Genomic DNA, 13,894 nt, shown 5'->3' on the forward strand with positions numbered 1-13,894 from the left:
CTCCTAGAGAACCTCACCCACATAGGACTGAAAACAACTAGTCACCGCCCCCATGCAAACAGCGGGACACACACTCGACCAAGTATTCATGGGAGGAAACAGCATCTCCTACAGCCACACCACAGAAGCTGGTACAAAGTCACTGAAGCCCAGCTCACCTCCGCCCTCTAAGGTACCCCACCACGACTATGTCAGACGTAAACAACGCAGCACACAACCTCCACCACTGGATCACAAACTGCGCTGACACACTCGCCCCCCTCAAGAAAGCCACTGGAAGACACATGAAGAAAGCAAGTTGGTTCACCCCTGCACTCCAAGAATTCAGATGCTCCTGCCGACGACGTTGTTGGAGGAGGAATAAAACCCCAGAAACACGCACCGCCTAAAAAGCACCCACCACCGCACACCACCAACTCATCAAATCCACAAGTAAGAAATCCCTCCAAGAATCCTCACCAAAGCACACAACACCAAAGAGTTTCTCTCCATCATCAAGTAACTTGCCAAACCCTGCAGCGAAACAACAGACATCCCACCCTCCCAAGACCTGTGCAACAGACTCAGCACCATCTTCCACCACAAGATTAAGAGGATCTCTGACAACTTCGACAACCAAGACCACCTCACCACTTCAGCTCCCACCTCATGCGACACCATCCAACAGAACCAGCTCAAATGGATCCCGCTCACGACAGCAAACACCTTGAAGACCATGAACAGCATAGTAGCTGTGTCACACTACCAACAGCACTCACACACCTCGCAGAGTAGCTGTCTCACACTACCAACAGCACTCACAGCCCTCGCAGAGTATCTGTCTAATACTATGAGCATACTGTCACACCCCTCGCAGAGTAGCAAACTTGCACTACCAACAGCACTCGCAGCCCTCAGAGAGTAGCATTCACAGCCCTCGCAGAGTAGCGGTCTCACACTACCAACAGCAATCACACCCCTCGCAGAGTATCTGTCTAATACTATGAGCATACTGTCACACCCCTCGCAGAGTAGCAAACTTGCACTACCAACAGCACTCGCAGCCCTCAGAGAGTAACTGTCTCACACTACCAACAGCACTCACAGCCCTCGCAGAGTAGCGGTCTCACACTACCAACAGCAATCACAGCCCTCACAGAGTATCTGTCTAATACTATGAGCATACTGTCACACCCCTCGCAGAGTAGCAAACTTGCACTACCAACAGCACTCGCAGCCCTCAGAGAGTAGCATTCACAGCCCTCGCAGAGTAGCGGTCTCACACTACCAACAGCAATCACACCCCTCGCAGAGTATCTGTCTAATACTATGAGCATACTCTCACACCCCTCGCAGAGTAGCTGTCTCACACTACCAACAGCACTCACAGCCCTCGCAGAGTAGCGGTCTCACACTACCAACAGCAATCACACCCCTCGCAGAGTATCTGTCTAATACTATGAGCATACTCTCACACCCCTCGCAGAGTAGCTGTCTCACACTACCAACTGCACTCACAGCCCTCGCAGAGTAGCGGTCTCACACTACCAACAGCAATCACACCCCTCGCAGAGTATCTGTCTAATTCTATGAGCATACTCTCACAGCCCTCGCAGAGTAGCGCTCTCACACTACCAACAGCACTCACACCCCTCGCAGAGTAGCTTTCTCACACAAAAAGCATACTCTCACACCCCTCGCAGAGTGGCTGTCTCACACTACAAAGAACACTCACACCCCTCGCAGAGTAGCTGTCTCACACTACCAACAGCACTCACACACCTCGCAGAGTAGCTGTCTCACACTACCAACAGCACTCACAGCCCTCGCAGAGTATCTGTCTAATACTATGAGCATACTGTCACACCCCTCGCAGAGTAGCAAACTTGCACTACCAACAGCACTCACAGCCCTCAGAGAGTAGCTGTCTCACACTACCAACAGCACTCACAGCCCTCGCAGAGTATCTGTCTAATACTATGAGCATACTCTCACACCCCTCGCAGAGTAGCAAACTTGCACTACCAACAGCACTCGCAGCCCTCAGAGAGTAGCATTCACAGCCCTCGCAGAGTAGCGGTCTCACACTACCAACAGCAATCACACCTCTCGCAGAGTATCTGTCTAATACTATGAGCATACTCTCACACCCCTCGCAGAGTAGCTGTCTCACACTACCAACAGCACTCACAGCCCTCGCAGAGTATCTGTCTAATACTATGAGCATACTGTCACACCCCTCGCAGAGTAGCAAACTTGCACTACCAACAGCACTCGCAGCCCTCAGAGAGTAGCATTCACAGCCCTCGCAGAGTAGCGGTCTCACACTACCAACAGCAATCACAGCCCTCGCAGAGTAGCGGTCTCACACTACCAACAGCACTCACAGCCCTCGCAGAGTATCTGTCTAATACTATGAGCATACTCTCACACCCCTCGCAGAGTAGCTGTCTCACACTACCAACTGCACTCACAGCCCTCGCAGAGTAGCGGTCTCACACTACCAACAGCAATCACACCCCTCGCAGAGTATCTGTCTAATTCTATGAGCATACTCTCACAGCCCTCGCAGAGTAGCGCTCTCACACTACCAACAGCACTCACACCCCTCGCAGAGTAGCTTTCTCACACAAAAAGCATACTCTCACACCCCTCGCAGAGTAGCTGTCTCACACTACCAACTGCACTCACAGCCCTCGCAGAGTAGCGGTCTCACACTACCAACAGCACTCACAGCCCTCGCAGAGTATCTGTCTAATACTATGAGCATACTCTCACACCCCTCGCAGAGTAGCTGTCTCACACTACCAACTGCACTCACAGCCCTCGCAGAGTAGCGGTCTCACACTACCAACAGCAATCACACCCCTCGCAGAGTATCTGTCTAATTCTATGAGCATACTCTCACAGCCCTCGCAGAGTAGCGCTCTCACACTACCAACAGCACTCACACCCCTCGCAGAGTAGCTTTCTCACACAAAAAGCATACTCTCACACCCCTCGCAGAGTGGCTGTCTCACACTACAAAGAACACTCACACCCCTCGCAGAGTAGCTGTCTCACACTACCAACAGCACTCACAGAGTAGCTGTCTCATACTACCAACAGCACTCACAGCCCTCACAGAGTAGCGGTCTCACACTACCAACAGCACTCACACCCCTCGCAGAGTAGCTGTCTCACACTACCAACAGCACTCACACCCCTCGCAGAGTAGCTGTCTCACACTACCAACAGCACTCACAGCCCTCACAGAGCAGCTGTCTCACACTACCAACAGCACTCACAGCCCTGGCAGAGTAGCAGTCTCACACCACCAACAGCACTCACAGCCCTCGCAGAGAAGCGGTCTCACACTACCAACAGCACTCACAGCCCTTGCAGAGTAGCGGTCTCACACTACCAACAGCACTCACAGCCCTCGCAGAGTAGTGGTCTCACTCTACCAACAGCACTCACAGCCCTCACAGAGTGGCTGTCTCACACTACCAAGAACACTCACACCCCTCACAGAGTAGCGGTCTCACTCTACCAACAGCACTCACAGCCCTCGCAGAGTAGCGGTCTCACACTAACAACAGCACTTACAGCCCTCACAGAGTAGCTGCCTCACACTACCAAGAACACTCACACCCCTCTCAGAGTAGCGGTCTCACACTACCAACAGCATTCACAGCCCTCGCAGAGTAGCTGTCTCACACTACCAACAGCACTCACACCCCTCGCAGAGCAGCTGTCTCACACAATGAGCATACTCGCACACCCCTCGCAGAGCAGCTGTCTCACACTACGAGCATACTCTCCCACCCTCAGAGAGGGGTCTTGAGGAAGAGAGCGCTGGTGCTGCAGTGATGTCGGGTCGCTGTCCTGCAGCCTGCACTCTCTTCACCTGCCTCCGGCGCGCGTTGGTGGGTGATCCGGTCACTCAGCAGGAACCCAGGCCTACCTAGAAGAAGCAGGCGCTGCAAGAGGTCGGAGGTCACGCAGAGGAGAGAACGGAAAGGAGAAATCATGAAATAAAATAGAAGCTAGTTACCAGAGCACATTTTAATTTCCCCTCACGGTCGGACGTGCACGTGAGTCACAGACGTGAGAGTCTCAGCCTGACTCAGAATCGTGTCGCTTGAATACTTTCATAATAGACCCCGATAACACATCCTGCGCGCAGGCACGTGTTTACTCCTCCCCCAGCAGTGACAAGTGACAGCCCCCAGAGTTTAGAATCGTCTGTTCCCCGAGTGATTGCAATCACTGCCTTTTGTGGTGGTGCCGGCTGGAGCGCCTGGCGCAGGGGGCCTGGTGCAGCTGTAGCGCACTGACGCAAGCGCCGCGCAGGGGCCACTTTCAGTAGTGCAGCAAAGATGCCAGGGGCCCGGGTACAAGCAGGGAAAGGATCCCTTTGACTCCTGTTAGGTAGTAAAATGCAATACTTCTCTGGGTAATAGACCCCCTGTTGCTCAGGGCCCTGGTACCACTGCACCTGCTGCACCAATGGTATCTACGCCTCTGGTCAGTTCGAGACTAGTGCTGCTCGCAGTGGCGTGACGCAAAATGACGGGGCCCTCGTGCAAAGAACGAGGAGTGGTCCCTGAGTCGTTAAATATTTCACTTTCATTGAATTTGAGCAAAATAGGGTCCCCTTCTAGGGCTGGGGGCCCCTGAAGGATTGGGGTTTGGTGTTTGAGGAGATCATCTTCTTCTGGCTGCTACTCTTACCTTTGAAGCTGGGCCTCTAGTTGTATGTTCTGCAGCGTCAGTCACGTGTGCTCAGTGCCAGCTGCCTGCTGATGAGGCCCAGTCACGTGTGCTCATTGTCAGCTGCCTGCTGATAGGGCCCAGTCTCACACGCTCAGTGTCAGCTGCCTGCTGATGAGGCCCAGTCACACGTGCCCAGAGTCAGCTGCCTGCTGATGAGGCCCAGTCACGTGTGCTCATTGTCAGCTGCCTGCTGATATGGCCCAGTCTCACACGCTCAGTGTCAGCTGCCTGCTGATGAGGCCCAGTCACGTATTCTCAGTGTCAGCTGCCTGCTGATATGGCCCAGTCTCAAACGCTCAGTGCCAGCTGCCTGCTGACGAGGCCCAGTCACACGTGCTCAGTGTCAACATGTTTTCTTACTGCGGCCCGGTGACGATGCGACAATATGGCACCTCGAAGCGACGGGACGATGCGAGAAATTGGTGTCTTGATGCGATGCGACAACTTTGGATGCGATGCGTGCACGCCCGACAGGCATGCGGCCAACTTGGTAACTTCTGAGCAGCGACAGGCCCTGCGACATACTTTTCCGGTGATGCGATGGTGACCTCTGCGGCGGCGACACGCTTCTCCGGTGATGCGACGCGCTTCATCGATGATTATTTTATTTATTTATTTATTTAAGAAGTTTTATATAGCGCTGGCCTGACCCTAGGGTATCGGAGCGCTTTACAGCAGGAAACATTGCATAGATTCAACAACACAAAACAGTAGAGTGACACAATAACAGGGCAGGACAGACTTAGTCTTTGGAGTCCTTCGGAGCCATGGCATTGGAGTAGTGCGCGGTGTCAGCTAGCTGCTCCGATTGATCCTATCCACTCCCAACGGAACGGTTGAGGAACAAGATTTTGAGTTGGCTTTTGAATTTTACAAAGGAGGGAATGGTTCTGATGTGGGGGGGAATAGAGTTCCAGATTTTTGGAGCGCTACCGGCGATGATGAGACGGCGAACAGCTGCGGCGGTGGCACGCTTCTTCGGCGATGCGACGGCAACTGCTGCTGTGGCGACACACATCTCCTCATTGCGTCGGCTTCCAGCTCCCAGCGACAAGCAGTCTTCTCAGAGGGTCCAATCAACAGTAGGCACCTCTCTGCAAGTTGGATTCCCAGCAAGGAAATTCAGGGGGAGCTGGTGGTGAAGTCTGGTATCCCTGAGACTTCAGTCGGGAGGCAAGCACAGTTCAAGCCCTTGGAGATTCTTCTTCACGATTGCAAAAGTACACACAAAGTTCCTTTTCTCCTTTCCTTGACAATAAAGTAACCACTGTAGGCCAACCCCAGACAGCACAGCACAGGCTCTTCCTTCAGCTTCCTTGGTTCTTCTCCTTGGCAAAGGGTCCTCTTGATTCCCAGAAGTGATCTAAAGTTCTGGGGTCTGGGTCCCCCTTTTTATACACACAAATCCTTTGTCTTTGAAGGCATAGAGTACCGGTACCTAGTCCAAACCAGTTCTGGGTGCATTCTGCCAGTGCACAACTTCTTCCTTTGTCAGTGTGGGCCAGGGTCCTCAGATGCACCACGGGAGGTGTGTTAAATGGTAGCGGCAGTTTCAGTCGATAACCTTTCAAGTATTGCCCGGCGGTAATCGCCTCTCATACCATTCGATAATTTACCAATGAAAGAGGCAGGCGCCGGAGACTGGAAGGCAGGAAACAAAGTTTTTATTCCGTCGGAGCAGAACACATCTGATCAGACGGCAAGGTATCGTCACGAGGTGCTCTAACTGCATCTCTGAGGCCTGGCCTCTTATACACAGGTTTATGACTTTATTGCAGGGTTATCATACATGGCACATTCTTGAGATCACTTTGATGTATGGAAGAACATTCTCAGAATCCCCACTTTGAGCTCGTTCCCACACATATCTACAGTGTAAGTCCCCGGGGGTGTGTGTGACCGGTCGGGTCTCAGGGGGTGGGGGGCCTTGATCTACTGTAATCCCTTTGATGTGGGGTGTCTCCCTTACAGTAGGGACAATAAACTGCATCCGCAGGGCTAGGTGATGGCCTGGGATCGGTTCGGATAATGGGGCGCAGAGGAAGGGGGTTATCAAAGGGATGCATGACCATGTATGGGATGTCGGTCAGGCGTGGGATGCGGTTCCATGGCAGGGTCGCGCAGAAGGAGAGGGTTTATGGCCCGTGTATGAGAGAGTGGGGGTGGCCGGCGCGCGGGGGATGCTTGCAGCGCCAGGGGAACGCGCTGGCGATCGACAATGAGCGGGGAGAGAGAGTGGGGTGCCTAAAATGGCGGCCGTGCGTTCGCTGTGCGAGGCGCTGGGGAGAGGCAAGATGGCGCAGATAATGTTCAGTTACAAGCTAAATTTCCACAGTCCTCCCTTTTAACATATCTCGCCAGCTTGCCTGGACGACATTTCACCTTCGTTAACCCTTCAGCTATAATATCGTTAATGTTTTTCATACATTCCTTAAAGATACAGAGTTTTTAGGGCAGGCAGGAGTAATCTGACACATTTGTACATAGTTACATACAGTTGATAAAGTAGGCGAGGAGGTAGTACATACAAAATTACATCAGCTGCGCCGCATGTCAGGCCCAGGGATAGGAGGAGGAGAGCTTGTTTGAGCACAAACATGATACCGTAAAGCAAAAAAAATGTTTCTGGCAAAATAAGGGATATTTCGTACATTACTTAAGGCCCAGACTTTGTGTGGATCAAAAATAGTCAGTATAGTCGTGTGCATGGCTGGTGTTGAATGAATGTCATTATACAAAGTTAGATTTTCTTAACTTCTCAGTGTACAGTCGGAAGTGACTGACGCAACATCATGAAAACTCGATAGGAAGATAGTTAATATAAAAAGGTGGTTGGGAGAGGAATTCAACTTAACATGAGTTCTTCTTTCCAGTGTCCTATTATAACGAGCCATCACTGGTAAGCTCTTATTGTTGTTCTTCTTTTGTTGGCACTGTTGAGCACCGGCGGTGGAGCTAAGGTCCAGCTCAAATCCAATTTCTCACGTGGCAGGGTGTGACCATTCGCTGTTCCCCGATCACAGTCCTGTTCCCTAACACAGTTCATCATAGGTACTTTGAGACGGGGTACCCGCTTTTTGTTCTTCTGTAGTTAGTCAAATTCAAAATCCATATAAAAGAGAGAGAGAGAAAAGGGGTGTGGCGTGCTTCGGGATGCCGGGGAAGAGGGGGTGGAGTGGGGTCGGATCAAAAAAAAAGCAGACCAAGGGGGCAGAATCTTCCAGCACTGGGCCCATCAATCGGGCCCGACGGGTTGGGACTTCAGGCACGCTGGTCAGCGAGCAGGGGGCCTCGAGATAGCCCTTCGTTCTATCGCTTATCATGCTGATAATGGTGCCTCGTCTCACGCCCTTTTTGCTTCGTTGCTTCCCCCTTGGTCGATGCCATAGATGTTCCATGGTCCGCAGCCAGGCTGTGCGTCACGTCCGACCCCTCTCTTCCGATGACCGCATGTTATCTTTGAATGAGTACAAGAAACAAAATCTTAGAGAGTTGGCAGGGAAGACATTTACACACTTCATCCTCTCTCCCAACCACCGAGTAGTTGGGGAAATGCTTTTATCGGTTGTTGTATGATTGGTGTTTATTAACTCTTATGTCAGTGTGTGTTACTAATCTATTAATCATTGCTGTGGTGCAGGTTTCTGTGGGTGTTCCTGTCCATCGTCTGGCCTGCTAGGTGTCGATTCCGGTGCCCTATAATCGTTGCAGGAAGCCTGACATCTGTCAACTTTCTGGTCTAAGAAATTCGAACCGGCTTCTCCGGTAGAGACTCGTTCATCTCAACACAAGTTCTGTTAATACACGTTTTCCTCCGAGGACTGCTAAGTTTATGAAAAAAGTGCGAGGTGCTACTGTCATGGGTTCATAGGTATCTATTTTGGGGAGGGACATAAGCTAAACATTTTTCTTGCTGGAGACAATAGGTAACCCCCATCAGCTTAGGCAATGTACCTTTAGAGAACAAAGTCATCAGTTGTTTTGCTCGAAATACTCTGGGACGGCTAGTACAGAGCTGGGGTGATTCTGGGAGGACGGGTGCTTGGACATTCTAGTTCGGGACAATTGGGCGGGGGCAGTTCTGGGCGGTGGAGATGGTGTCGTTAAAGCTCTAAGAACACAAACCACTGACATATAGTCCCCGTGATGAGGGCCAGATTGGGAGACATCAGTCGTCTTACCTGTCCTTTCTTTCTTAGTCAATTAAATTCAACATTTTGCAGAAAGGAGAGGTAGTAACGTGGTAAAGTACGGTCGTTTTTGTTTCTGTCAATTTGTTCGAACACTGCCGTGTTTCAGGCCAATTATACACAGACTGAGGAGGTATGTGTCGTGTAATTTATTCAAAAAGGAAGAGGGCAAGGAAGCCTTCAGTGAGGGAGGGAGAGAGAGAGAGAGAGAGGGAGAGAGGGAGAGTGAGAGAGACAGAGAGAGAGAGAGAGAGAGAGAGAGAGGGAGAGAGAGAGAGAGAGAGAGAGGGAGAGAGAGAGAGTGAGAGAGACGTGCGCATCAAGTAGGCTATTTGGCATATGTACGACACAAAACGAGAGAGAGAGAGAGACATGTGTACGATAATAGGCTACTTGGTGCGCACACAACATGGAGTAGCATGGGTCGGTTCTATGTAAGAAAACACAAGCGGGGGAAAGACATGAATTCGGTGATCACGTACACACAAATACCGGATAGGGTGTGACAGTACATGCATCAAGCGCAGAAACTTAAGACGGAGACTCAGGGCTACGTTGAGTATGGGGACCTCTCCTTTCCTGTCCTCTTTCCTATGTATGCTGCGTATTTTCAGTATTTTTGTAGTTTATCTTGGGGAGGGGTGTTGGACCTTTTACTCCCCTCCCTTTGATCGATGGACGAGCACTTCAATCATACGATGACGTTCTCTTCATGCGACCCAAGCATGAAATGCACACACATTCATACCGCATAATCGTAGCACACACGCACAATCATACCATACAGCTTTTCATGTTCCCAATGGTGGTCTGTACTTTGCGCATTATCCCACAACGTTTGTCTATGTTTTTCCCTATATTGAACATGGTGCGGTCCATGTCCACTCCATTCTTCAGTCGGAACTTCGTCGTGACCTATGGAGGGGAAAAAGAGGGGAGGGGATGTGCAGTATTCAAAGTACATTAGCGCGCGTAGACACGAAAAAGTTCTACTTACCGCGTACCAGGCTAGCCGCAGGAGTGGATAGTACCACAGACCTATTATTCTTTTCTTCCGAGAAAAAGATGCTCTATTTCATTCATCTCCTAAATTCGGGTTCCCTGGTCGTACATGCATTTCTCAATCGGTCGTGTGTTATGGTGCAAGATACCATACCTTGCATTCGGCATATACCTTAAGCTATAGTTGACCATTTTCTGACAACTCTTGAAAAAAAGACAGGTGTGACGGGTACAAATTCCGTTAATCAAAAAGATTTAGGCAAATGGGGTCTGCATTATCTGTTTTCTATTGATTGGGAGTAACAATCATTTATTCAAAAGAAAAACCTTTACCAACCTAGATGATTTGTCATGACACTGATTCCGTAATTCCTTTAAGAAGCCCTTTATTTAAAACAATGTCAGTATACAAATACGGGCCTACAACCGCTATAGGCCGGCCACGGCGTGAGAGGCGTCGAGTATCATGAGCAACACTACATTAGCATAAAATCGGTACCCTCCCCGTCCCCCCGACCATCATGTGTGGAAACATCGCATACATATCTCTTTTTTCTCTTTTTTTTTTAACATAAATGTCAAGTAATCGGGACGCCATAAGGAGCTGTAAGCCCCTCCTACATTGGCGCCATTTTGGGGCGAGTTCGGGTGGGTCCAATGCACAGTCTAAGTCTTTCCACTAACTAGCTGCTGGACCAGAATCCCTTTCGGTAGTTCGAGAACTTTTCGTTAGCGTCAGATTGCGTCAGCATGACGTCACCACGATCTCGCAGCGATGCCGTGATCCATCCTCAGGGCGGGACAGCAGGCAGGTCTCGCTGTCGCCGCCTTGAATCAGTCTCTTTCATAGGATCCGGCGGAGGCAAGGTGGTTGTCGCCCGGGGCAAAGAACAATGGCGGCGGCTTGCCCTCACCGGAAGTCCGCGGGAGTCGAGTGCCAATGACTCCCGCAGACTCTGCAAAGCTGAGGGGGCGTTTTGTCAAGGGTGGGGCCCACGCCCAAGCAGACAAGCTTTCGAGTCCAGAACCGTCTCACGGTGGGCTAGGCCTGGATCCAAAGAACCGACCGCCGGAGTCCAAAGGCAGCAGCAGCAGCAGCTCTTCGTTACGGCCACCGGGGTGGGTCCCCCGATCATTCTGCTGCGGGGACCCACCTCTCGAGTCAAACGTTAAATGGCAATATTGGTGCAGAAAGGAACCCGCGCCTGGGTGGCTGTCCGGCAGGTCAAGACGTAAATGGCTGTCTTGCTGCAGCTGGCCGGTGAGTGCAGGGGCGCCCACTCGTCTGGGCGGCGAGTGAAGTGGCTGGGTGCAACTCAGCTGGCCGGCGAGTAAAATGGCAGGGTGCAACTCAGCTGGCCGGCGAGTAAAAATGGCTGGGGTGCCCTCATCTGCTGGTGAGCCTCCACCTGGGGAGGCGGGGAGGCCCGTCCACGTCGCTTCCCCCCGCCAGGGCACCCTTCGTTATTGAAGGAAGAAGAAGAGAATGGGAAGATCCGCACGACGTGGCAGGCCCACCTCGGCGTTGCCAGGGTCTTGGCGCCGCGTGTGGCTTCCGGACTGTTCGCACAGTTGTCCGCCACTGATGTCAATGGATTTTTGCATGGCTTTTATAGCCCAAGGCCGACTAAAAGGACCGCCCAAAACAGGCCAATGTTGCAACTTCGAGGAAGGAGAGGCGAGGACGGTGTCACGTGGACGTAAATGCTTTGGGATGCAGGTCGCAGCAGACTGTCATGTAAATAGTTGTTTAAAACGTGTTTTAACCTGTTCACCTTGTCGGAACGTTGTTATACCTATAAGTTATTAAAATGTTTAATCATACTACTTTGTTGGAGTGTTGTACATATTTGCAATCTAGTTACAGTGTAATCGGAAAATGGCATAGTCCAATTGTGCGTGATCCTAGTCAAGTTCGGTGACGTCGATGGTGGGTATCAACAGACTTCCGGTTGTGTGGGATTTCGGTTGTGTTTACTGGGCGGGGTGGGTGGTAGGGCAGACATGTTTAGGCAGCGAGAGCGATGGAGCCGGGCTACCTCGTGGCCGTCCTGGCCGTGAGCTTGGCTCCTTCCCGTAGTTCCATATATCCCACAAAGGGCTATTTCCTAGCGTTACTTTAGTTTTGTAGGGTCAAAAAGGATCCCACCAGTGGCCACTGACTCTCGGGGTCCCCCTTTGTATATTTTATGCCATAGCTTGCTACAAACTACGGCGATTAGTTCGTATTTAGTGAACATGTCCTTATTAGGGGTGCCTTCCAGAGGAGCCGGATGGTTCACCTCTAATAAGCGGTCCGGGCCGAACCAACTACCAATCAGTGGGGAGAAGATAGGCATGACGGGTTTCAACGGGGACAAAAGTCAGCACTACCTATCCTTTCACTGCTTGCAAAGACTAGACAGAATATCTCTATTCCTCGTTATTTGTAAGCAGAGAATACCTCCAAAGAACCAATATCGAACAACTAGTGTTCGGACAATCAATCAATCAATGGGGAGATAAAGATAGGCACGACGGGTTACAACGGGGACAAAAGTCTGCGTTACCTACCCTTCACTATTTGCAAAGACTAGACAGAATATTTCTATTCTACGTTATTTGCAAACAGAGAATATCTCAAAGAGCACTATTCTTCAAAACAATCAATGTTCGGACAATCAATCAGTGGGGAGATAAAGATAGGCACGACGGGTTACAACGGGGACAAAAGTCTGCGTTACCTACCCTTCACTATCTGCAAAGGGAGAGAGAGAGAGAGAGTATTTCTACTCCTCCCCGTTTGTAGACAGCGAATATCTCAAAGAGAACAATCAATAAGCAATACTAGTATTTCAGTCAATCAATCAATTATTTCGCAATTTGTCGTGTTTCACGACCTTACCCGGACCGCGTGGACAGTTTCTCGTCTTCCGCCTCCAGCGCCCGATCGTCCTCTACTCTCCGTATTTGCCACGGCACTCCTGATGGTTCCCAGTCAGGACCGTAGATCACTCGAGAGAGGTCTGCTCGGAACCAGTGAAGTTCGGATGATCGGCTGCCAGACGAGGGTCTATCGGGCAGGAGCTCTCCCGATCGTTGCAGTCGTTCACTCTGTCGTCGGGACCTCTCCCACTGGATCCACGTGTCGCTGATGGGCCCCACGCTTGGGACGCCAATTGTTAAATGGTAGCGGCAGTTTCAGTCGATAACCTTTCAAGTATTGCCCGGCGGTAATCGCCTCTCATACCATTCGATAATTTACCAATGAAAGAGGCAGGCGCCGGAGACTGGAAGGCAGGAAACAAAGTTTTTATTCCGTCGGAGCAGAACACATCAGATCAGACAGCAAGGTATCGTCACGAGGTGCTCTAACTGCATCTCTGAGGCCTGGCCTCTTATACACAGGTTTATGACTTTATTGCAGGGTTATCATACATGGCACATTCTTGAGATCACTTTGATGTATGGAAGAACATTCTCAGAATCCCCACTTTGAGCTCGTTCCCACACATATCTACAGTGGAAGTCCCCACCCCACCCGCAGTAGGAGATGGCTATCACACAGCAGGATATTCCGCCACTTCCCGGGGGTGTGTGTGACCGGTCGGGTCTCAGGGGGTGGGGGGCCTTGATCTACTGTAATCCCTTTGATGTGGGGTGTCTCCCTTACAGTAGGGACAATAAACTGCATCCGCAGGGCTAGGTGATGGCCTGGGATCGGTTCGGACAATGGGGCGCAGAGGAAGGGGGTTATCAAAGGGATGCATGACCATGTATGGGATGTCGGTCAGGCGTGGGATGCGGTTCCATGGCAGGGTCGTGCAGAAGGAGAGGGTTTATGGCCCGTGTATGAGAGAGCGGGGGTGGCCGGCGCGCGGGGGATGCTTGCAGCGCCAGGGGAACGCGCTGGCGATCGACAATGAGCGGGGAGAGAGAGTGGGGTGCCTAAAATGGTGGCCGTGCGTTCGCTGTGCGAGGCGCTG

Source organism: Triturus cristatus, chromosome 11, assembly GCF_964204655.1.
Source record: "Triturus cristatus chromosome 11, aTriCri1.1, whole genome shotgun sequence".
NCBI classification, from domain to species: Eukaryota; Metazoa; Chordata; class Amphibia; order Caudata; family Salamandridae; genus Triturus; species Triturus cristatus.